General features: G+C 40.8%; 1 protein-coding gene across 15 annotated transcripts in view; it reads left to right on the top strand.

The window, feature by feature from the left end:
- Window positions 1-22,509, top strand: part of FOXP1 (forkhead box P1) — a 493,539-nt gene that overhangs the window by 92,593 nt on the left and 378,437 nt on the right. For 10 of the 15 annotated variants that reach the window (XM_073351104.1, XM_073351110.1, XM_073351093.1 and 7 more), the window contains one exon: window positions 18,775-18,887. The exons of 3 other annotated variants lie outside the window; for them this stretch is intronic. The gene's annotated coding sequence lies outside the window, so the exon portion shown is untranslated. Of the gene's footprint in view, window positions 1-14,637; window positions 14,778-18,774; window positions 18,888-20,403; window positions 20,479-22,509 lie in introns of those variants that run through there. 2 more of the 15 variants (XM_073351097.1, XM_073351100.1) reach the window with 2 other exon arrangements.

The raw sequence follows: 22,509 nt of genomic DNA, 5'->3' as shown, positions 1-22,509 counted from the left end.
CCTGAGATTCATCAAAAGAATTTCAAAGGGATAAGATGAAATCTGTTCTGCTCTGGAACTCTTGCAAAGTATTTATATTTTGTAGGATTAAGAAATTATAAGAATTAGGTAATTGCCGGGGGTGAGGGGGATTGATTAGAGATCAAAATATTTGTGTGTGTATTTAGTACATAGAGATCCCTAGTTGTCCTAAGTGAGAAAACACTTACTGTAAAATTGCATTAGTTTTTACTTTAAATCCAAAAGTCGTATTTAACCAGACTAAAATGTTCCACACTCTCTCTTTTGTAAGACGCAATTTTTGCCTCTAACAGCATGGTATGGTTTGATGTGGCTGAGGAGTAATCTTGTATCAATGCGATAGCATTATAATAGAAAGTCCTTTAGTGAGGGTTTAGTGTAAATATTGGACTGGTAGGGGAGCTGCTTTCTGGAACAGTTGTGCCTGGGAGAGATTGCAAAAATGGAGAGAAAGGAAAGGGTTGAACTTTCTCGTTTTCTTGAAATTGGCTCACAGTGCTGGATTCATAGCCAATGCGAGTGGGATCTGCTGTGAGAAAACATGCAGCACAATGGCTATCTTCCCTCTTCTCATGTAAGTTAGCTCAGAAGGGTTGTTATGTGCTAAAAGGAAGAAAGATGAAGGGGAAAAATAGAGATGAAACCTCAGGGAAATGTACCTGCAAATAAATTTCAACAAAACCTGTTTGTATTCTCACACATTTTGATTGCCCTCTCTTTAAGTGGGACTTAACCACATGCTTGTCCGGAGGTTACTTTGTCCCACTTTTATGCGCATGAAATTTGCAAATAGAGATACCGTACAGGATATTAAACAGAAAATGCTTAAAAATGCTACTGTGGATGCGTGAGCCACCTAAGAAAAGCAATATGATAAATTAAGGCTGGCAAATTACCTTTAATGCTCCTTTATATCTGACTTGCATCACAGGCAGTTCCCTATCCCTGTTTTCGTACAATAGCAGAAGCCAAATTCTGCTCTTGGATGCTTACACGTAGCTCTCATTGACTTCATGGGGCAATTGCTCTGCATGTTCAAAGGCTGAACATTGACCTAGGTGGTGCTTTATGCTGTCTGGCTCTTGATGAATATACTTGATTGCAAACATTGCAAAAATGTGTTTACATATGTAGTAGCTCTTATAAGTGAAATTGTTAGTTTCCACTGTGATATATTAATACATACCACTGCAAAAATATTTTGTCATGATGGTACCCTAATGTGGTAACAATGCTCCTTGGGATGTCATCTGGGATCAATACAGCTGAAGTAAGGGTGCTGTGGGATTACAGAACCTTAAATATTTTTAGAGTCTTTTGAGTTTAATCCTTTCCTTCCCATCCCCAACTGTTGATATAATCTGCATCCGAATTGATTTGCTGTCATCTTGTAATTGTAGCCTTGTTTGCATCAACACTGTAGTCAGCATTTTATGGTGATAAAATTGTTAGGAATTTCCAGAATGGCTGCTGATGAAAGAATTGTCACAAGAAGTATTGTGCATAAAAGCCTACTGTATATGCTAAGTCACATCTATGGGCAAAATTTTCAAAGGCACCTAAGTCCCATGGAAAATCAGGTTACTAAAGGTTCTTGGGTCACTAAGTTTTTAGGACTTAGGTCCTGGTACCTAGTTTTACAAACTTGGGGCCTGATCCTGTAAACCCCTACTTGCATGAGTAAGGGCTAGGCATAGTAAAGGTTTAGCTCCTTAGCTTTGACAAGACTGTTATTTATCTTTCAAAGTATTTAGTTCAGGTCAAGTTGTAACTGCCTGCTAAATGTTCCTTTACATAATAATGCCACTTATTACTGTGAGGTTGCCCCAGATGTATCCAGTTCACCTATAAGCTCAATCTAAAGCAAGGCACAATAGATTTTTAAAATAATTTCTAATGTATGTAAAAATCTTGAGCAGCTTGTCTGTCTAGTTTCCGATAGATGCAGTCTGAAATGGCTGATATCCTGTCCTGAAAATCGCATTAATGTGGTACCACAATAATAAAATGAAAGTGACAGAATCTCATTTACATTTCAGAAATAGTTCCCTTGAGTTTCCTGTTTGACCAGATTTTCATGTGTACCTGGTATTTGTGTTTTACCCACATTTAAAGAGCAGTACTTTAGATTTGACCCTCAAAGACCTGAGAGGTGTATAGGTAATGCTCTTACCTTACAGAGCGTTTGCTCTGTTTGCTCCAGTAAATATTGGTACAGCAGTGACTGAAGCAGCAACTAGCATCTGATGTTTCAACAAAGGTTAACTCCTTCCTTTTGGCTTTTGCAACTCTTTAGTGAGGGTTATTGTCGCAGCTACTGCACTGCAAGATTTTCTCACTTGGCTTAATGCTTCACTGAAATTGTACTTCTGTTTTAATAACCTGTTTTTTGAGGTGCAGAAATGCACTTATAACCTTAAAAAAAAGTCTGATATACAAAAAAAGCAGCATTTGTAGATTTCCCTTGTTGCTGTAACAGGCAAGTCCATGTAAACACGTTCCTAGTAAAGGAGTAAATATATATTGTGTGCTAATTATTTTGTACTAACTGTAAAACCCTTTTACGGGAGCGTGTGAGAGAAGAGAACTAGCAAATTACTAGGAAGGATGAAAAATCACACGGATCATGGCAAAAACGTGACATTTCACTCTTTCCACAAATTTAGTACAGAAAAACAAAAGCATAATAAAAAATGTTTAGCTATTTAATGAAAATGAAATCTATCGCTGTTTGTGAGCAGCATCTGAAATGCAAATGCCCTTTTTTCAGTTGAAGAAAATGAACAAAAATTAAACTACTGGCAAATTGGTGTGTGTCCTTAATTCTTCTAAAACATAACATCACATTTCTATATAATTAAGTTATAGCCAGGAATGTATCAAACACATTATTTTCATAGTGCCTGATCCAACTCCAAATGAAGTCAATGGAAAGACTCCCATAGACTTCAGTTGTAGTTGAATTGTGTCCACAGAGCAAATGTATAGATAAGTGTTATTTGGTAAGTCTTCTGAGCATGTGCGCATTGCCCTTGCTGATAAATCTGTTACAGTACATGAATAAAAAACAAATAAGCAAATGAGGAACTGTAATAATAGCACAACAACATTTTGTCATATGAATAATCCTTTATACATTTTAAAAACCATTAAAATTTGTCTATCCAGGCATTTAGACTGGGTCTATCATCATGGTATAGGGATGCCAGTGAGGATGTAACATATACTTTCAGCAGCGTGGAAACTGAATGATGTCTATTAGGCATCTTTACAGAGGAAGTATTTTACAATACAATGGAGTTCTGTTGTGCCTAAGCACTGCCACGCCTATGGGACTGTGTAAAGCTGTTGATGTACATGCAAGTGTTGTTGACAAAAATGAGAGTTGTGTATGGTTTGAGAGCCGTAAAATAGCCCATGGAGCGTAAGTTTACCTCTCTAGTATGATAGTTGGGGCTGGTAGAACTACCTGTATTTAGGGTTACTTAATGCTTTCCAGTATAGGACCCTATTTTTATTAACTTTGACAGAATTTAGCCATTTGGGCTGAAATTTTCCGTCCTCAATTCAGCCTTAGGCAGACCCTGTTTTGAAAGCTTGAGCTAAAATGGTTCAGACATTCCTGAGAATGAGGTTAGGGAAAAATGTTTTTAATAAAAAACTTCTTGCAGCTGTTTTGCTCAGAAGCTCAGGCACTTCCATGCTTTGGAGCAGGGACTTGGAAATGGGCAAAGAGTCTCTGTGATGTCAGGGATGCCATCCCTGTGAAAACATCCGAAGTTAAAACCTTCCAAAAAAGCTCAGCTTGCACATGCTCAGTAAAGCGTTGTTAGCGTTGGCCTCCTAAATTATCAGCGGATTTCACCTGTACTGAGCATGCTTTAACCCAGGGCTGTGGGGACTAGGGTTCCAACAATCCCTTATTACAGGGGACGCCCCTTTATTTTTTCATCTCTGTACAACAAGATCAGGAGTTCTGGAGTGCTGCAAAAAGCAGCATGAAATACTCCCTGGTGAATGTAGATGAGTGCTGCTTATCTTTTAATAATATTAATGCTAATAATGATGATACTGGGGGGAGGAATGGGGCAGGGGTGCTTAGAGAACAGTCCCTTATTTTTGAAATACAATGTGGGCAACCCTAGCGCCCGGGGCTGAGCAGGGCTTTTGCTGCAGTTGCTGCTCTGGGGGTTGCTGTAGTGTTGGGCACCAGAACTGACTGTAGGGGGGCTGTCTCTTTAGTGCTCTCAGTGCTGCCCTGCCAATGCTCAGCCTGCATGGGGGAGGAAGTTGCCTGACCGGAATGCAAGGGGTGAGGAATTTGCTGTGTGTGGGATGGGGAGGGGGATAAGGAGAGGTTGAGGAGGAGCAGGAGGGTGGAGGGACAGGAGGGGTGTGTGTGTGTGTGAGAGAGAGAGAATGAGAGAGTTGGGGGAAGGCAGGAGTCAATGGGGGGAGTGAATAGGAGAACAGGGAGGGGAAGGGATCTTATACAGGAAGAGGGGAGGCAGGAGGTAGGGAGGTAACAGGTGCAGAGAGGGAATGGGGCAGGCTTGCTGCGGGGCATGGGCAGAAGGGTCTATAACTCCTAAGGCACGCTTGCCTACAGAATCTGACATTGAACCTAGGAATCCTGAATCTCTGCATTCCTTTGCAGTCAGCAAATAGTTGTAAAATCCACTGGTAAAAAGTGTATCTCGTCCCCTTCTAGTGACTGTCCACTGAGAGGATAATAGCCTACTGCTGCTACAAGTTATTCTGTTAGCTCAACTGGGAGAGGTCTGCACTGTAGAGCTAAATCCAAACTCTGGTGATGACCCAAGCTGGGCGTCAGTATGGTTCCATATGATGGAACATCTGTGCTTGTTTGATTATTTATTTGTTTATTTCAGATTTTCTTGTAGATAGGAAATTACATAAAACTACATAACATTCTTTTTAAGGTTGCAAAGTCAAGCAGTCAAAATTTAAGAAATGTCAGAGTTAAGGTTGCCTGTGCAACCTTAATTTGGGCACCTTGTGAAGCATTCTTTAATTGTGTGATCACCAACTGTTTTTTTGTTTGTTTCCCCCACCCACCCCAGGACCCGTGGGTGATGTTGGGCAAATCACTTAAACCAAAAAGTTCACAGTTGGCCACTTATTGCTTGTTCCTCTTTTTCTGAGGGCCCAGTATAAGATATCTGGGGCCTGATTTGCAGAAATATTGCGTGCTCACAACTGCAATTGAAGTCGATTGGAGCTGTGCTTTGAAGATATAAAATGCTAGTACTCTGGGAGAATGGGGAGACCCTAGGTGTCTAATGTTGGTCACCCCAAATTAATGGGGAACTGAAACACAGAGTAATTAAGGTCAAGTGTCCATCTGTAGAATGGAGATAATAACACCATCTAATCTCACAGGAGCATTTGAATTGCTTAATCTTATATAAGTGTCATGAGTGTTTGAAAAACACTCATAAAGAGCACCATAGATATGCCCAGGAGGAAATAAATAATTTTATATTCAGTACAGGGTTTGGAATGGGGTTCATTAAATAGGGTCTAGGGCTGCACATTGAATGAAGATAAAAAGAAATTTTGAATAACAGTCTGTGATATTCCGGGGTACAATCCAGATGGGGGGGGGGGTCACTTCTTCCCTGAATTCTGGGGTGTCTTGCAATGCCTTGTTGTAGCTTCCAACCAGGACTGCTCACGACCAGCCACCAGCGTGCAGGTTACTGCCAGATGTGTTTGTGTCACACCCTGGCTCTCACTAGCTTTGGTTGTACTGCAGGGTGACCCCAACACACACTTCCCTAGAAATGTATGTCTTGCACTGCCCAGCCCTCTCCTGGACAGTCCAAATATGTTAAGTCTGTTATTCCTTTAAGGAAATAATAAACATTAGCCTGTTATTCTAAACAGAGTTACCCAGACACCTAAATGTAAACACTCTGGATTAGATAAAACCATAAAACAAGTTTATTAACTAAATAGAGAGATGTTAAGTGAGTACAAGTAAAGAGGCATAAAAGTCAGAAATGGTTACAAGAATAATAAAGGTAGAACACTTTCTAGTGCCTAATTTAACAAACTGTATTAGATTCAATCAAATTTCTCACCACATGCTTCCAGCAAGTTTACGGACCAAACTCTTCAGGGCAGGACCTCCTGCCCCACTAGTCCAATGGCTGTTTCCTTTGTCATCTTAGGTGCAGAGAATGTGATAGTCAGGGAAGCAGAAGAGGTATCTTGGGGTGTTTGCCCCTCTTTTTTATTGTTTTGGTCCCCCTTCTTGAAGGACATTTCCAGGTGAGAACCAGGAGGCAGTCTATGTGGAGGGAAGTTCCCCACTGGTTTGTTTTCCATCTGTTTGAGTTTCCTTTGTTTCCCTTCCCTGCACGATGACTGTGTTTGCTCCTTAAATGCAAATTAAGGCAAGCATACATTCCCTGGTTTAGAACAGAACTCTTTGCTAACTTCTGCCTTGGTGGGGCTGTGGGTTTGGATCATGTGTTAATATCATCATACAGGGGAATCTTATCACTTTTATTTTACAAGGACAATGTTGACTGGCAAATCATGACTTTTCAAATGATCCCTTACACGGCATACATTGTACAAAGGTTATTACTGCAGTGTGAATACTCGGGTATGTTCCGTCACAGCACCCATTCATTGAATGAATGAGGCTACGGTCCTGTGGAAAAAATAGTCTGTCCTCATGTAGTTGAAGACTGTATCATAATGCGCACACACACAACGGAGGTGAATTAACACTGCACAGGCAACTTTGATCCTGACATTGCCTAACTTTTGAGTGCTATATTTTGCAACTTTAACGTTCTTTTAATGTTTTTTTTTTAAGACTGTAATTCCATAAAGGATGTGCTGCAATATGTTACCATGCTGTGTCATCCTACATTTAGGACCTGACCTGTAACAAGTCTTTTGTGTAGTCTTTGCCAAAAGAAAAGAGAAGGAAAAAATGCTTTGAGCATTTAAATCCAGAAACGCAGTCCAAATGAACGCCTTTTAGTTTATTCTGGGTAGATTGTGTAAGCCATTGGAGGGTGGATCCTGGAAGTGTGTGAAATAGACCCAAGGCTACGATTCCCCTCCAAGCTTCTGCTTCTTCTTGTGTAACATGTGGTGTATTCCAAGACTAGGGAGGGAAAAGGTGTGGGGGGAGGGGAAGGGAGGCTACAGGGTGTGGGGGGTTGGAGAGAGAAAGGAGGGAGTGGAAGAGGTTATAACAACTTGTCAGGCTTTTCCTGCTAAAATGTAAATGTTTGCTTTGCAAAGGGGTGGACACCAGAATTAGTTTTTTTTTCAGATGCTATAAATCCACGTGGGTCTGCTTTTTGAGAGAAAGCATCTTGAAGCTTTATTTGCTCATTGTCTGAGAGAAATGGTAACTTGCATATATGATGTGTGGAAAGTTTCTGGTGGTGGGTACTACCTATGTAATTGGAATCGATTTTATTGTATGGGTGGAGAAGTGACTGCTAAGGCGCTCTCTCTCTCTACCCTGAGTGCTTTATCCTTCTTCCAGATGGAACAGGAAGGAGTTCAGACTCCCATCTGGAATTCCCCTGCTTAGTCCAGAGATGCTGTTAGAAATGGGTTTTCAAACCCCAAAGATGTAAGTTGATTATATTAGCAATTCAAAAAAGAGTTTTAGGGAGGAAGGCTGGCCTCTGAATCAGGAAGTTTGTGCTTTTTAATTGGTGGTATCACAGGCTTATTGGCTGTCCTTAGGCAAGTCACTTAATCTTTCAGTGGCTAAATTTTCTAGCTGTAAAATGGGGCTAACACTTATTGGTTTCGCAGGTGTGTATTGTGAGCCTAAATGACGTGTGTATTTGTGTTCGCTGCACCTGTCTCAGTCTACAAACATGTTACAAGACCTATATAGAACAAGGTAAATGTTAAAATGGGACACGTAAACAGTACTACTCCCATAGACTGTAAAAGGAGGACTCCAGATAAGCTTCCACTATCTTCTGACCCCAAACAACATTTCCTGACTTAGTGCTTGTAAAGCACTGTGATATCCTCCGCTGGAAGGTGTGATGGACTGCGAGAGCAAAGGGGTGGTGGTAGTGCAAAATTCTGTAAGGATATCTTTATTAGAAGAAGGGAAGAAGGCTGGCTTGGAAAAATCTTTTTCTCCTGCACTTTAGCTAGTGAGGATAGGACACAAGTAAATAATTCACTGTCTTTCTGCTGAACACTTAACCTCATCAACAGTCCATCCCCTGATCAAGTCTCAGGTTCAGATGATTTCACACTTATTTTCTTAGGGTTTTCAACCGGTCTTTGTTTTCTACATCATATAAGTATTATGGGAATTATAAATGCACTAGACCTTTGGGACATGTATCATAGAGGGCCAGAAAACCATCATGACCAGCCAACTGAAGACTGCTGCTTCCAAGCAATATTCTCTGCGTGGCGTAGAGTTGTGGGAGTTTTATGACACTTTCTCACAGTGCTTGTTGTTGTAGGGGTGTGGCCAGGGGCATGGCTGGAGCATCTTGTGCTTTGGCAAGCCCCAGCTGCATAATAAGCTCTTGGAGGCTATTGCAGCCTGGTCAATTTAGAACAACCTTAAGGGGGCTCTTAAATTACATTTGGGCCAAACTGGTCCTTAGCCAGCCTCAACTTGGAGGAGGAGAATTATAGAGGTGCAAAGCCATGTCATGCCTCCGCCTCCTCGACCCCCCCGGATGCACATCTTCCTAATGTCGACCGTGCCAAATGGAGATTAGTGATGGTTGAAGATTGAACCTTCTAGAGTTACACCAGATATCTTGCTCTCTCCTCCAAGTAAGGAAGAATATACTTAGCAATGATGAGGCCCTCCATAGCAGACTGTTGTTGGTTTGGTATAAAATTTTTGGTCATGAGTATTTCAGTATCTCAAATGATCTGCATTGGATTGATTAAGGCTTTAGAGCTGTGAATCTCATACGTGCGTCTATTTGGCTCTATAGCAAAGCTGTAGATGAGTTCATGCTGAGAATCCTGGGGTTTACACTTTGGTCTTCTGTGTGTAGTCTGCTAAACATACTTCAGATCACAGGCACGGGTGTCACTTTCTGCACGTATGCATGTGGAATGAGATATTTTTCCCCCTTAGTCCCAGCATAAACTTAAGTTAGTTGCCTCAAATTCTAGATTCTATAATATTCTGGAGCTGAGTCAATATCTTCTATTCAGGTGAAATCCTTATTTTTGACAGTTTAGTTCTGTTTGAATTGTTCTTCCTGGGTGCAATTCACTGTTGCATGGGGACAGCCCAAAGTCCTCTGTAAACCCCACTGTGGGGCTAAGCAGAGATAGGGCTACAGTGGAGAAGCTTTGTTGGGAGAGCCCCTCCCTAGTAACACCACATAAGCAGGCATGCAGATGACATTTGGGAGCAAGCTAACGGTGAACCCATGGAACCTGTGACTACAAAGATCTAACAACACAGGATCCCCAGAAAGGGGATGTTCCAAGCTAGAGATTGGAATGTTAACCGTGGAGGGGGCTACATTGCAGCTACGTGGCCTTGTCCATTGGTTGTAGTCGGGTGAATTCCATCTCCCCTTCCTGCTTAGTTCCCCTTCATTGGCCTTCCCAACAGATTAAACAGAGTTGCATTCCATTCTAACTGATTTTTTTCAGTATCTTGGAGTTGCTGAAACTGCAAACTTCTATCCTTGCACTGGCTTTGGCAACTGAATGTTCATATCCAAAGCTATCTGGATCTGGAGCATTTTAATATAGGGTGGTCAAAAGATGGTTGTAGCAGTGGGCTCAGAAAGCTCCCCCAGTGAGAATCTTTATACTGTACCGGTTAATCCAAATTCCCGTCTTTTGGAGAAACGTTGCTTTCTCTATGAAAAGATAACTTCTGAGTAGGAAAGATGTGGTTAAAATAGCCATTGTCCCTAAAACGCTCAATTTTTGGCAGACGTTTGCCAGATCTCCAACTGAACAAATATATCAAACATAAATCTTTTAGGAAATCTGTTTGTTTATAGGCTATAGGATCCTATTTATATTGGACCTGGACACATGCAGCCTGTTTATCAGACATATAAACATAACGTTTGTGTAGGCATTTATGCACGTGCAGTATTTGTGTAGGCACCTAATATGTACATATTATCACAACAGTGCATCCAAATCTGGTAATTATGAGATGATCAGGTATGATCTAATTGGCCACTTCCCCTGGCAATTACCCATGTGCACAGTAACTTTATGGACAAACTGGCTGTTTGCATGTGTACAGTTTTTTTTTCTTCAAGTGCACAGGTTTGATTCTTGTGATGCTGTCGTAAGGTAGATGGCTTGTTGTGTAGTTAACCATGTGTTGAAAGGTAATGGGCTCATCTCCGAGAGAGCTTTTTTCTCGGTGGGATTTCTAACTATATGTGGTGCTTCCCCTATATGACACACAGGTCTTCCATGACTTAGTCATGGTAGAACATTTGATGGGTAGTCTTTGACACAAGGAGTTTTTCTTTTGATGTTAAGTGTTATAGTACTGGAAAATTGTGATGGGAAGCTGAGTGCAAACTAACCCTAAATGATGATGCAGTGGCTAGTTATGTCACTTTTAGAAATGTTAAGTCTCTTGTACTGGCAATGGAATTTCATACATAGAGTAAGAGAGCATGGGGTTAGCACGTGAATTAGGATGTGCAATCAAGTTCACCTGCCAATACTTAGTTTGACAACGTGTATCCGCATGGGCTGCTTTTCTTCAGTCCACGTCTATTGCTGCCTCGTAGTCATGTTTTAGTGGGGGAGGGAGCCTCTTGACGCTTTCTTTGCCTCCAACCCCCTGTGAGTGTCAGATTGAAATCCTGTTCTGTAGTGATGGTATCTCTCCCTACAACTACATTGTACAGAGCTATCGCTAGCAGGAGTTTTTAAGCGATTGGATTTTGAATTGCTGCATTGTTCATCTGATTAAATTGTATTTAATTAGCTTTGTGTTTTTGTCCTTTTGTTTCAGTGAAAAGATAACGGGGGGGGGGGGGGGGGAGGGGAGAGATTAAAAACTGTCTAAATGAAGCTTCGTTATTTAAAACACATATAAAAACCTCCATAAGATGCCTTTTTATTCTGCAGTCCTTTATCTTCCTTCACAAGCTTTCTGAGAATGAGTACTGCATGTTGAGTTTTATCTTTGCTTTTATGTGTAGTAGCCACATGCTTAACATTGAGCACATTTGAGTTGCATTTCATAGGGCTTTCACAATCCTTTTATAAAGGGACTGATCTGTTAACATCACCCTCTTTAGATCTAGCAGGCAGGATGTTCTTCCATACAAAGAAGAGCTCACAGTCTTTCTTGCCAGACCAGTAAGTGAATGATTTCAAGCCTGGTGGGCAATACTTGTGTCCATGCGTAACACAGACAGACCACAGTAGTAGGCAGCTGCATGTAATTTTGAACTCCACTCATTGAACTGTAATAAAACAATATAAGCACTGCTTGGGGGAAAGATTGGATGCAGTTATCCTTACACAAGGCTCGGGCATATGAAAGCAGTGCTGGCTGACAAGAGGATTTTGAGATTTGATTTTGATTGAATTGCAGAATTGAACAGGCCAGGAATGTCAGTGGAAGGCTAAATGCCTGTAGTGCCATAAAGTTTTATTCATGTGAGGCTTTCCAATATAAAGTAGATGGATTATTGGAAAAGGTGTCAAGAGACATGAAATAGAAGGGCCCAAAACATAAAATGTGTGTATAAGGGTAAAATTACTTCTTCCTTAGTACATAATTAGCTCACAAAAATGTTTTGAGTAATTGTTTTTGTTTGTTTGTTCATATTTTTAAAGCTAATTTATTGCATGGTATAAAAATGCAGTCCTTCAGTTTCCCCTTCGGATTCTCCTTTAGGGAGAATACATGCTGCTTTTAGAATGGGATTTTTTTTTTAAGTGTACGCTGTCTTAATTAAAATTAAAAATTAGCAGAGGAAGGGACTCTTTCTGTCTCTTGATTGCTTACAAAAAAATAGTCCACCGGATATGATCATCAAGCAGACACTGAAAACTATTATGCTCAAAAACAAGAGCGGGATGTGTATTCACATAGCACAACACACTGACTTATTTCATAGCTCAGTAATGCATACATAATTAGAGTCAAATTTGCATAGGACAGCTGATATCCAAATTTGTATGACATTAGAGACAGCTTTGCTCAGTTGCAATGAGCTATGAACAGTAAGTAAAGTTGCACAGAAGATTGTATGTGGGTGAACAGGAGTGTGTCATATTGGTCTCTCTATTCTTTATCCATTTACAAAGTTCTACCTCAGTAGACATTTTTTTAAGCATGTTCTAAATCATATATTGTGACTATGGAAAAAATATCCATAGCTTTATTCTGCATGCACTTGTTTAGAATTACAAAATAAACAAAGAGCTTCGGTGAAACGGGCCTTTTTGTATCAAGCTATTTTTCTATTTTTAAATTCTGCGTATTGAAATGAAAGGTTCATTCAGCTTACCTTCCTCAAACTGAGCAGTACCTTATTACATTAGCAGTCCCATTTATTTCTTTTGTAAGGTAGTATTAAGATGTATAATGTTGGCAGAATTGGGCCCCAAATTACCACAAATTATAACTATATGAAATTGTATTTAAATGTACAGTACAGTGTAAATCTGGTTTTCTTTTTGCTAAATGGTATTATTCAATGTGCTGGATTGTTGTTAAAATGTTCTGTTGAAAGTCTGGATTTGTAAATACACAGGGAAATAAGTGCCATGTTCTGTGCGGGTGGTAAACCTCTAAGGATTTATAAAACGTGTATTTACCACATGTTCCATGGATCATTCTTTCTCTTTATTTTGTTTTATGTTCTCTTTCAAAAATAAATGGGATGAATATTTATCTAATCAAATAGCCGCTCATTTACAGTGGATTTCTTTGAGGGCAAAGAGGGGGAAAGACCCACCTATACTCATTGAATTATGTGGTACAGATTCCGTGATTCCTGTTGTGTTCGCTTCACTTTTTCTGGGGTGCCTTACAGAATGGAATATGAGAAGTTGATTTCTCTGTGTTGTGCTAATGACCCTTAACTGTGTGTCAGTGTCCCAGATCGTGTGGTGGAATCCGATGGGAAAGGGATGTTCACAAATGTTAGAGCCTTTTCAGAGTTTCTGCAGAGCTTTGTAATATGCTGGTCTCTGCAGCTGCACCATTCTTCTTACCTCCAACCCAACCCTTGCGCTGGCTATGTATCTCTTGTGTTCAAGCAGAGAGGGCATGTGCCGTCATTCTTGGTTTGTCCAGATGTCAGTGCTTTGGTTGACGTATTTAATGTATGAAGAGTCATTTAAAATAGTTTTCAATTCTCGGCCTGTGAGTGATAGTGTTACGTTTTTGTTCCAGTTTATTAAGGCAAACGTAACTAGCTACGCAGCCCCTGAGTGGTTGGTGCCTCTGCAAACTGATGATTTTTTAAAGAACCTTTATGCCAGCTCCATAAAATGCTAGGTTGGTTCTGAACAAATCGTATGCCGCTCTGTTACAAGGAAAACTGAATCATATGGCAGTGCCAGTCACTTTTTAAGTGAAAGGCAATCTATTCAGCATCAAATACAGCCTGCTGATGCTTGCCAAACCTGGAGGTCCATTGAGACAAGATTCTCATGACCTACAGTGCTTAAAACACATGCAGACCTCTGAGACCTCAAAGAGCTGGGCACTTCAGATCCAGGATAGGAAAATAATGCAGTTTAACCTTTCTTGGATCTTTCTGGCTAGCCTGTGGTTTAACTCTTTCCTGAAGATTAGGGGAGTTTTTTTATTCCTTTGGCTATGGCACATACATCCTGGGTGATGTTCTGGGCCATAGGATGATGGTTAGGCTACAGAATAAGCATGGGTTTACCTCACTGGATGATCTGATTGATGCACATTTTCTGCTTAAAGATTACTGCAGCTCATAAAGGAGCTTCTCAGCCGTTTGGACCGGTCTGTGCTAAATCAGATGGTCGTGATTTCTTATGTGGCCCCTCATATCTTTCAACTGATTTCCAACAAAGTTTGAGAGTATGGACCGGAATTGCCTGGGTGAGGTGGTGCTGTTTCCCCTGCATGCTGTCCTCTGGGCCTAGTAAATCCAGTTACTCATTATGCAGTGCACATTGCAACAGATCAGTCACTCTTTCTGCTGTTGTCTCCCCTCCCATTGTAACTCCATCAGTGGTCCTTTACCACTGTGAACTCCACCCCAGCTCTTATCCCTGTTTTTTCACCTTCCTGTATTTCCAGTCATGCTTCAGCCTGAATATTTTCCTGATTGCATTGCTCTTAGCACAGCGTCCTAGAACCTATTTCAGGTCTCTTTTTGGCACCAGAACGCAGCCTGGACTGGCTTTGGGAAGGCTTGGGGTTTTTGTATTTATTTCTTTATTTAACAAATTGTCACCCCACCTTGGGGTGCCTTGGCTGGCAAATCCTAAGGCGTTCCCCCTCAAGCCTGATTCTACCATCACATTCCACATAATGAATTGGTGTCCCCTGCCTGGGAGACTCCATCCCTCTCCATTTAGCAAGGGACCTGAGACACACTCTGCATCCAATGGTGGTGGGGACCTGTAGTCCCCTTCTCTATTCACCTCATGTAAAGGAGGGCAGATTTCTTCTGAAACCACTTTAGCTTGAGTTCCTTTTCTAACCCCCTCTAGGTCACGAAGGGAGAAGGCTGGGGAAAGAGCACACCTAGCCACAGGAAAAGCAAGTAAGGAACAAAATAGATGTGTGTGTGGTTTGACCAGAACTTCTGTTGCTGCCACCCACAGGCCCTTTAGCAGGGCCGGAATTGGTGCGGGTCTGCTCACGTGACTGACCCAGCGGGGCTCAATCCTGTTGCAGCTGCATAGATCACTTCCCCCCCCAGCCCAGGCTCTGGGTGTTAAAGAACCCCAATGTATAGGCCTGGTTATGCTTTAGGTCAAAGATGTCAATTAGAGCAGATTGGGGTTCAAGTTGGACATACATTTTCTAAAGCTTCCATAACAGTGGGTCAGCGAACCATTAGGATGGTCTCCTGAACACACGCATAGTAGAAGTCTTCCATGAACCATGGAAGATGGACACATGCTCTGGAAATGTATTGTTACAATTTTTTTGGTCATGAGTTCTCAAAAGCATTAGCTTGACTTAATGCTAGCACTTTCCCCTCCATCCGGGAAATACATTCAAACAGTTTACTAAGCGTAAATGGTTATTTAGAGTTCCATTGGCCTCCAAAAGCTCATGTTGACAATAAGGAAGGAAAAGATCTTCAGCTTTATTGAATAATCCCAACTCACTTCCGGAGTTGAAAAGTTTCTGGGGGGGTGGAAATGCTGTATATATTAGCATTCCATATATTTACTAGTGAATTGCTATAAGTGGAATTGTAGTATAATACTTCAACCGTGTTTCTACTAAATGAGCCATCACAAATTGGCAAACATTAACTTCTGACATAAAAAGGTAATTTTTCTTATTTCTGGTAATAACTTATATTCCATTGATCTTGTTAGTTAATAACGTATTTAGACCAGGTGCTTTATTAAGTTGTACAATTATGAATGAATGATGCTAAAATACATGTACTGGCATTAACACAGTCAAATTTGCTAAGCAGATTTGCTAAGGCTTAATCCATGATGATTTATTCTTCTTAAATTCTGAAGGTGGTAACTATCTGAGATAAATTAGATCTGTAGAGTCAGATCCTCAGGTGGTGTAAATTGGCATACTTTTGTTGTAGTCACTGGATGCCAGCAGAGGATCTGGCTCTTGGTGTATCATATTTGCACCTAAGTTCATAAATTAATATTGAAAGATAGTTTTCCTCTAATTCTTAATTGTATCTGGAACTTTGTGACATCAATATGAATGATATACTGTAATGGGGAAAAAAAAAAGTAGTCCACTAATACCATTTATCCTTTATGGATAAATACATAAACACGGAACAGGTATGGGATCAATCCTGCTCCAAATTAAAGTTAAAGGCAAAAACTCTCATTGACTTCAGTGCTGCAGGATACTTCTGACAATTTGGCCCAAAAGATTTTGAGTTAGAGCCCAATCCATGATTACAAACCCTTGCTCAAGGGACTTTACACGGAAATAAATGTCTGTACTTTCAGAAGCATTTGCAGGATTTGGTCTCAATAGGTAGTCAGCTGCTAGTGCTTGGTACATTTTTATTGGGTGTTCTGTTACAACAGGCTTTTTTCCCCTTTGTTTAAATTTGACATAGTGTTTGAAATGGAACTGGGCAGTGTCATGGAGTCTAAGTTTCCAGCCCACGCACGTTAGATGGAAAACATTTCTGCCTCATCAAAGAAATAATTGTGGTTGCTTTGCAAGGGGCAGGCCACTAGTTACTTCACGTATTTTGGGGTGAAGGGTGTAGAGGGTATTAAGAAATTCTGGAGTCCATTCTTAGCCCTGTAAGTTACACGGAACCCAGCCCAATCCCACATTTTGAAATACATTTGTTTTAAATAATCATATTAACAACAAATGTTGCTTGAAGGAAACTTAAGAAACCAAATTGCACCAGGTAAAAACTTTGTAAAAGGCACTGCATAAACCCTACCCGTTATATTCTTTTTAATATTCAAAATTCAATCTCAAAAAATTATCTTAGCCCCCACCCCTTCCAATCAAAAACTCACACTTGGAATTAGTACCACAACAATGGCAGTGCAGGCCACAATAGGTTCTCTTCTCTAGAGCAACTCCGTGGGGGTGCTAATATCTCTCGGAGCAATTTGAAAACCCTACAGTGTGTGCTGTGGATCCCAAGCTAATTCATTTGCTCAAACAAACAAACAATCATCGGCTGCGGAGGGAAGCCCTGTCTGGAATAGGATTTCTGAAAAAAGTCAAACTTCCCCCTTTTGTAATTTACGATCCCTTTAACAATGCCACTTTCTCAAACCCATGCATCATATATAAACAATGGGCCACATAGAAAAGTGTACTTCCCAGAGTATTACCAAGCATGTAATTTTGTCTTTAAATTCTTATGAGTGAATTGTAAGAACATGACTTCATAGGAACTGGTGAGACATTACAGCTTTTAATAATACTTTGCTTGTACATGCAATGCTTCATTTTTACTTTTTTCTTTTTTTATTAATTAAATTGCTCCTTTTGTGCGTGCATGTGGCTATGAGGAAGGGATCCCATGCATCACAGCATGCCCCACCCGACCCAGTCTTGGTGTGTGTCTGCCAAGGCAGTTTCTCACCTCCTCGGGCAGGCACTCTAAGATCATGTCCTGTCTGACTAGGTTTATGAAGTTTTTCACCCACTCCTTTGTTCTCAAAGAAGAATTCCCCTGAGAACTACTACTCCTCTTCTTCCTGTGTAAATACCAGCCCTGCCTCACTTTTCCCCCATTTGCAGCAAGGCGTCCTAAAACGCCTGTAATGCTGGTTTACACTGTCCACTAGGGGGCGTTGGAGAGAGGCAGCATGCTGCCTTAGAGGCTAAGACTAAATACCTCGGGTGTAGATGTGACATTCCCCCCCACCCACCCCCCGCAAGCCTGATGTGCAAGTACAAAATAAGCTCCGAATCGTACCTCTCCTGCACCAGCCCACTGTTGCTATCCATCCACATCTTTGATCTTTCCAATCATGTATATTTTCATAAATTTCCCAGAAAATTGAGGTCAAACTTATTTCATTCTTGAATTCCTTGCCCCCACTTTTTTTTTTTTTTTTATTTTTTAAAACCGCAACATCTTGGATTGTGTAAAACACAGGTGACCAAACATCTTTAGCAAATCGCAGCTGCCATTCTGCCTGCAGCAGCAGGGTTTGAATCTGGCTGCTTATCTAATAAAAGGAAGAAGCTGCACCTTTTACAGCTTTTTGTAGCACAGTTTGTGGGCTTGCCCATAATAATACAATTATGAAGGTTAACAGGAAAAAACTGGGTCCAGGAGTGATTCTAGGCAGCTGGCAATCCCAGCGAATTGGAAGCACACCACCAGTGAAAACTGCAGTGAAAAGCAAATTAAACCTCATATCTGCCATCTCAGTCGCTTTTCTCTGCTTTCCTGTTTGGACTCGAAAGGTGATTGGAGCCAAGGCAGTGACAGTTGACGGAAGTGCTGCAAGGAGAGAGTATTTATTTACAGTGAATCGTGGTGATGCTTGTTCAGGATGCGGTTTCACGCAGGATGTTCTGTCCCCACCCCCGGTTTGATCATTTCTCCAACACCCCCCCCCCAAAAAAAAGAAAAAAAGCCTTGATTGTTTGAGGCCACAGCTCATGCTTGGAGAAACATTGTGCAACATGCCTGTGCTTGGAATGCTCTGTTAATGTGCCATCATAGGAAGTTCCTGTATTGGATATAGAGGCAACTATCAGGAGTAACTCACATCCAGATGTGTTCAAACACAACTCTAATCGTTATGCGTTTAAAATAGGGAAGTAGGCTGACTACATATGCTGCAAACTATGGTTAATGTGGGCTGCTTAATTCATTGCCAGAAATACTGCCAGTTGATGTTGTAATGTGTTCCTTCCCTCCTCCCTTCCCCCCCCCCCCCCCCAAAAACAACCACCACCACCACCACCCAAACCCAAGTTTTAATACCACACAAATGCTGTACTAGAATTACTTAATACAAAAGTTACTGAATTTTTATTTCACTTTAGCTTTTGGACATGGGATTTCACCTAGCTCTCACTGTCCTAATAAGGTCTTTTCATTTCAGTGCCAATTAGATTGGAAAATACTTCAGAAGAACATCATCTTTGTGGATGAATTTCACTCAGCCATAAATAGAGAGGACTGTAATGCTGTTTTGGTCAAAAGAGCAGTTACTGGGTAAGACCTTTTCAACATACTATCTCAACCATTTGCAACATATGATCATACTTCTATACTTTACCATAGTATTGTGCGTCTCAGTTTGTTTAAAGTTTTGCAAAGTATTTTGAAAATGCAGAGCACTAGATAAGCACCCTATTGTTTCTGAATGCTGTTGGTCTGCTGCCAAAAAGAAAACAATCAGACCCCTGCTTCAGGTGTAGCTTTCATACTGCGAAAAGTTGACAGTTGTTGGGAATATTGAGATATGCTGTCTCAATCAAATTCAAAACTTGCGGAAAGGTACTGGGCTGACATAACTGGAAAACAAAATTCTCTCTCTTCACAGAGCAGGTACAGGATGAGCAGTTGCAGTGGAGTTAGTGCCGCTCGTTGTGGAGCGAACTGTTCCGAAGGGACGTCTTTATGGTTGAGCGCGCACTTCAGTCTCAGTGCCTGACAGAGTTGATCTTTAGCCTTTACTGAAACTGCTAACAAACTGCCATGCAGCTTGATAATGTTCACACTTCTCCACTCGGAAATGGACTGAGACCACCAATTCCTTGCGTGTAGGTCACTCACAACCATGAGTAACTTTTGTTACTATCAAATTGGGCCATATTCAGCCTCTGAGCGAATGAGAGAATTTCTGTATCGTGTTACTCCTGGGAAGAACAGGCAGCTTAGAGACCTGCTATGGTGCACGGGTTTTCCTTCCTGGGTATTGAGCCAGGAAGTTATTGAAACGGGGAAGCAGGGGGGAGGTAGTGTTTTTTGGTTTTGACCTTTTTAAAAAAAAACTATTTTTAAAAGTTTTAATTAGTTTTTATAGCTGGAAAAAGGATTCTAATACTTGTGTTTTCCACTCACGGCTTTTAATTACATCATTGCCATCATCAGGGCCTTTCTGCAATCCCCACATTGTTCAATAGACCCAGTAAATGCTTTTAGGAAACTGTAAAAGCCAGTAACTTGCATCCAGAGGACATGGTTGTAGTCAGCATTCAGGCAACCAAAACAACTGTCTGGATAACTTTATGGCCAGTACATATGCTGCATTGTGTAGTGTGTTGCAAGACAACAGTTCCAGAAAAATGAGAGCATGACTACTGCATTTGTTATACCTCCCTCACAGACTGCATTACACGTGCAATTATGTTAAGTCACAAATGGAAGAAGTAGTTAGGGTTATAAGCCTACACTCAAGCTTCCAAATTGTCTCTTGTGTTGTGAGTTAAAATTCAAGCTAGCAGACCTTCTATTACATGCCACTGAGATTTATCAGTGCCCTTCATTGCTTCCAAGTTGGCATGCGCACCTTTGTTTCACAACTATTCCCTGGTGTTCCACTGTGGTGGCAACATATGTTAGGATCCTTTCAGTGTTGTGTTTTTTCCTTGTGTCATATTGTCTTCCCATGGTTGACATAAAAATAACAGGGTCCAATAATGACTTTTTCACCATAGAGCAGTATCAAAGGATTGTTCACAATATTGTGTATCTTGTGACTTACTTTCTTTTTGAAATATATTGAAGACTTTCAAAAGCATGCAGTTCACTGTTGATGGATCTCTGAGGGGAGCCAGAGCCACACACTTAAAGCCTTAAGGTGAGATTTGCAAAGTTACCTAAAGGATTTACATGTCCATTTCCCATTAAAATTAATGGCATCTGGACAACCAAACTGAGTGGCTTTGAAAATTCCATTTTTGAAAATCCCACCCATGACTGTTCTAATTGAACAGCAAATGCCAACAAGCTTGAAAAACTGGGATAAGGTTCTCACTTTTTAAAGATGAAAATGGTGGATGTCGCTTGACATTTCAATATTTGCTGTGTCAAAATTTGTAATTCATTTTCTCGGTGAGAGAGAAATCTCTACCGATGGCAACTACAATGTGCAGTTAACCGAGATAGTGAATGTCCCAAGTACAGGTGCCATTGCAGGCTTCTTTTAAAAAAAAAAAAGATAATAGACAATAAGAATATTGATGCCTCACCTTTTTCTTACAAATAAACAAGACTGTCATAAAATTCAGATGGCTTCTGATGGTTTTTTAAACTTAGTTTAAATTAGATTGGCTTAAATACCGGAACTTACCCTTTTGCACTCATCTAATTTGTCTGCCTTTATGCTTTTTAATATGAATGCATGTGGACCTTTTGAAATCACAACTATTATTCTATCAAGGCTATGGCAAAAAAAAATAATAATTTCAGTCCTCTTCTTTATATACATATGCTCGCACCATACACCAGCCTAGCTGTTTCAAATGTAAACCTGTGGTGTGTTCCTCGAGCATGAAATAACATTAAGAACATTGCAAGTGTGTCAGAATCATATAGTTTTTACAGCATGTGTCTCCTATTCCCATCATTTCCTGGATGTGTCCATTTTTACTCCTTCAGTTGCAACAACATCTGCAAAGAGATAAAGTCAAGTCCTTACTTTTATAAGCAGATATCTATGAACAGACTATTCAAGGCATATTTAATTTCTAGCAGGCATATTTCAGCCAGACAAAAGTCTTTTTTCATTGTGTTTTCTTCACTCATTTTCAAAAGTCCTCTGGCTGAAAGTGAATAATAGAATATCAGGGTTGGAAGGGACCTCAGGAGGTTATCTAGTCCAACCCCCTGCTCAAAGCAAGACCGATCCCCAATTAAATCATCCCAGCCAGGGCTTTGTCAAGCCTGACCTTAAAAACTTATAAGGAAGGGGATTCCACCACCTCCCTAGGTAACGCGTTCCAGTGTTTCACCACCCTCCTAGGGAAAAAGTTTTTCCTAATATCCAACGTAAATCTCCCCCACTGCAACTTGAGACCATTACTACTTGTTCTGTCATCTGCTACCACTGAGAACAGTCTAGAGCCATCCTCTTTGGAACCCCCTTTCAGGTAGTTGAAAGCAGCTATCAAATCCCCCCTCATTCTTGAATGCCCCATTGTGAACTGGTTGGGGTTGAACAGTCTGTGGGGTTTGACTTAAAACAACAACAAAACCTGTGTATAATGTGACGTAGTGAGTGGAAATCGATTTTGTTAATACACTGGTCTAGGGAAGATTTTTGTAGTGTCCAAGGGATTTAGAAGCTCAAGTTCAATTGACTTTACCTGGGACTTGTACTCATAAATCCCTTAGGCAGTTCTGAATCTCTTTCCTTGTGTGTGATCATGTCTCCCTCTAGTGGCCATCCTCAAAAAGGATAGGCGTGTGCTGGTTACTCACAACGGAAGGAGTTACTTCCTCTTCTCAAGTCTGTGCAAGGAGCTTGTGCTTTGGTGCTTGTGCTTTGGTCCAGGGTGCTATCCCCATTGACAGCCAGTGCTATCTGGAAGTTAGAAATGGGCAGTATATACAAGTAACCTTGCTTCAGTGTGCTGAAATGTACTGTTAAAAACTGGAATGGGTAAACTGGGATTGAACAGAACACTTACTGTTTTTTAGAAGCCAACTTGAATCAAACTTTTTTGATGGTCTCAATTGTTTGGCTAAGTGTGATTTCCAGCCAAGACAGGAATCTAAATGACTGAAATAACATCAGAGAAGATGTTCTTATGGTACAGAAGGAGTTGGAATGGGAAGATCTGAAAATCTCAGGCCACTTTCAGCCTAATTTGGTAGCTTCCAGGGATTT

The sequence above is a fragment of the Lepidochelys kempii genome, chromosome 7 (genome assembly GCF_965140265.1).
Source record: "Lepidochelys kempii isolate rLepKem1 chromosome 7, rLepKem1.hap2, whole genome shotgun sequence".
NCBI lineage: Eukaryota > Metazoa > Chordata > Testudines > Cheloniidae > Lepidochelys > Lepidochelys kempii.
This window is presented reverse-complemented; position numbering and strand designations above follow the sequence as displayed.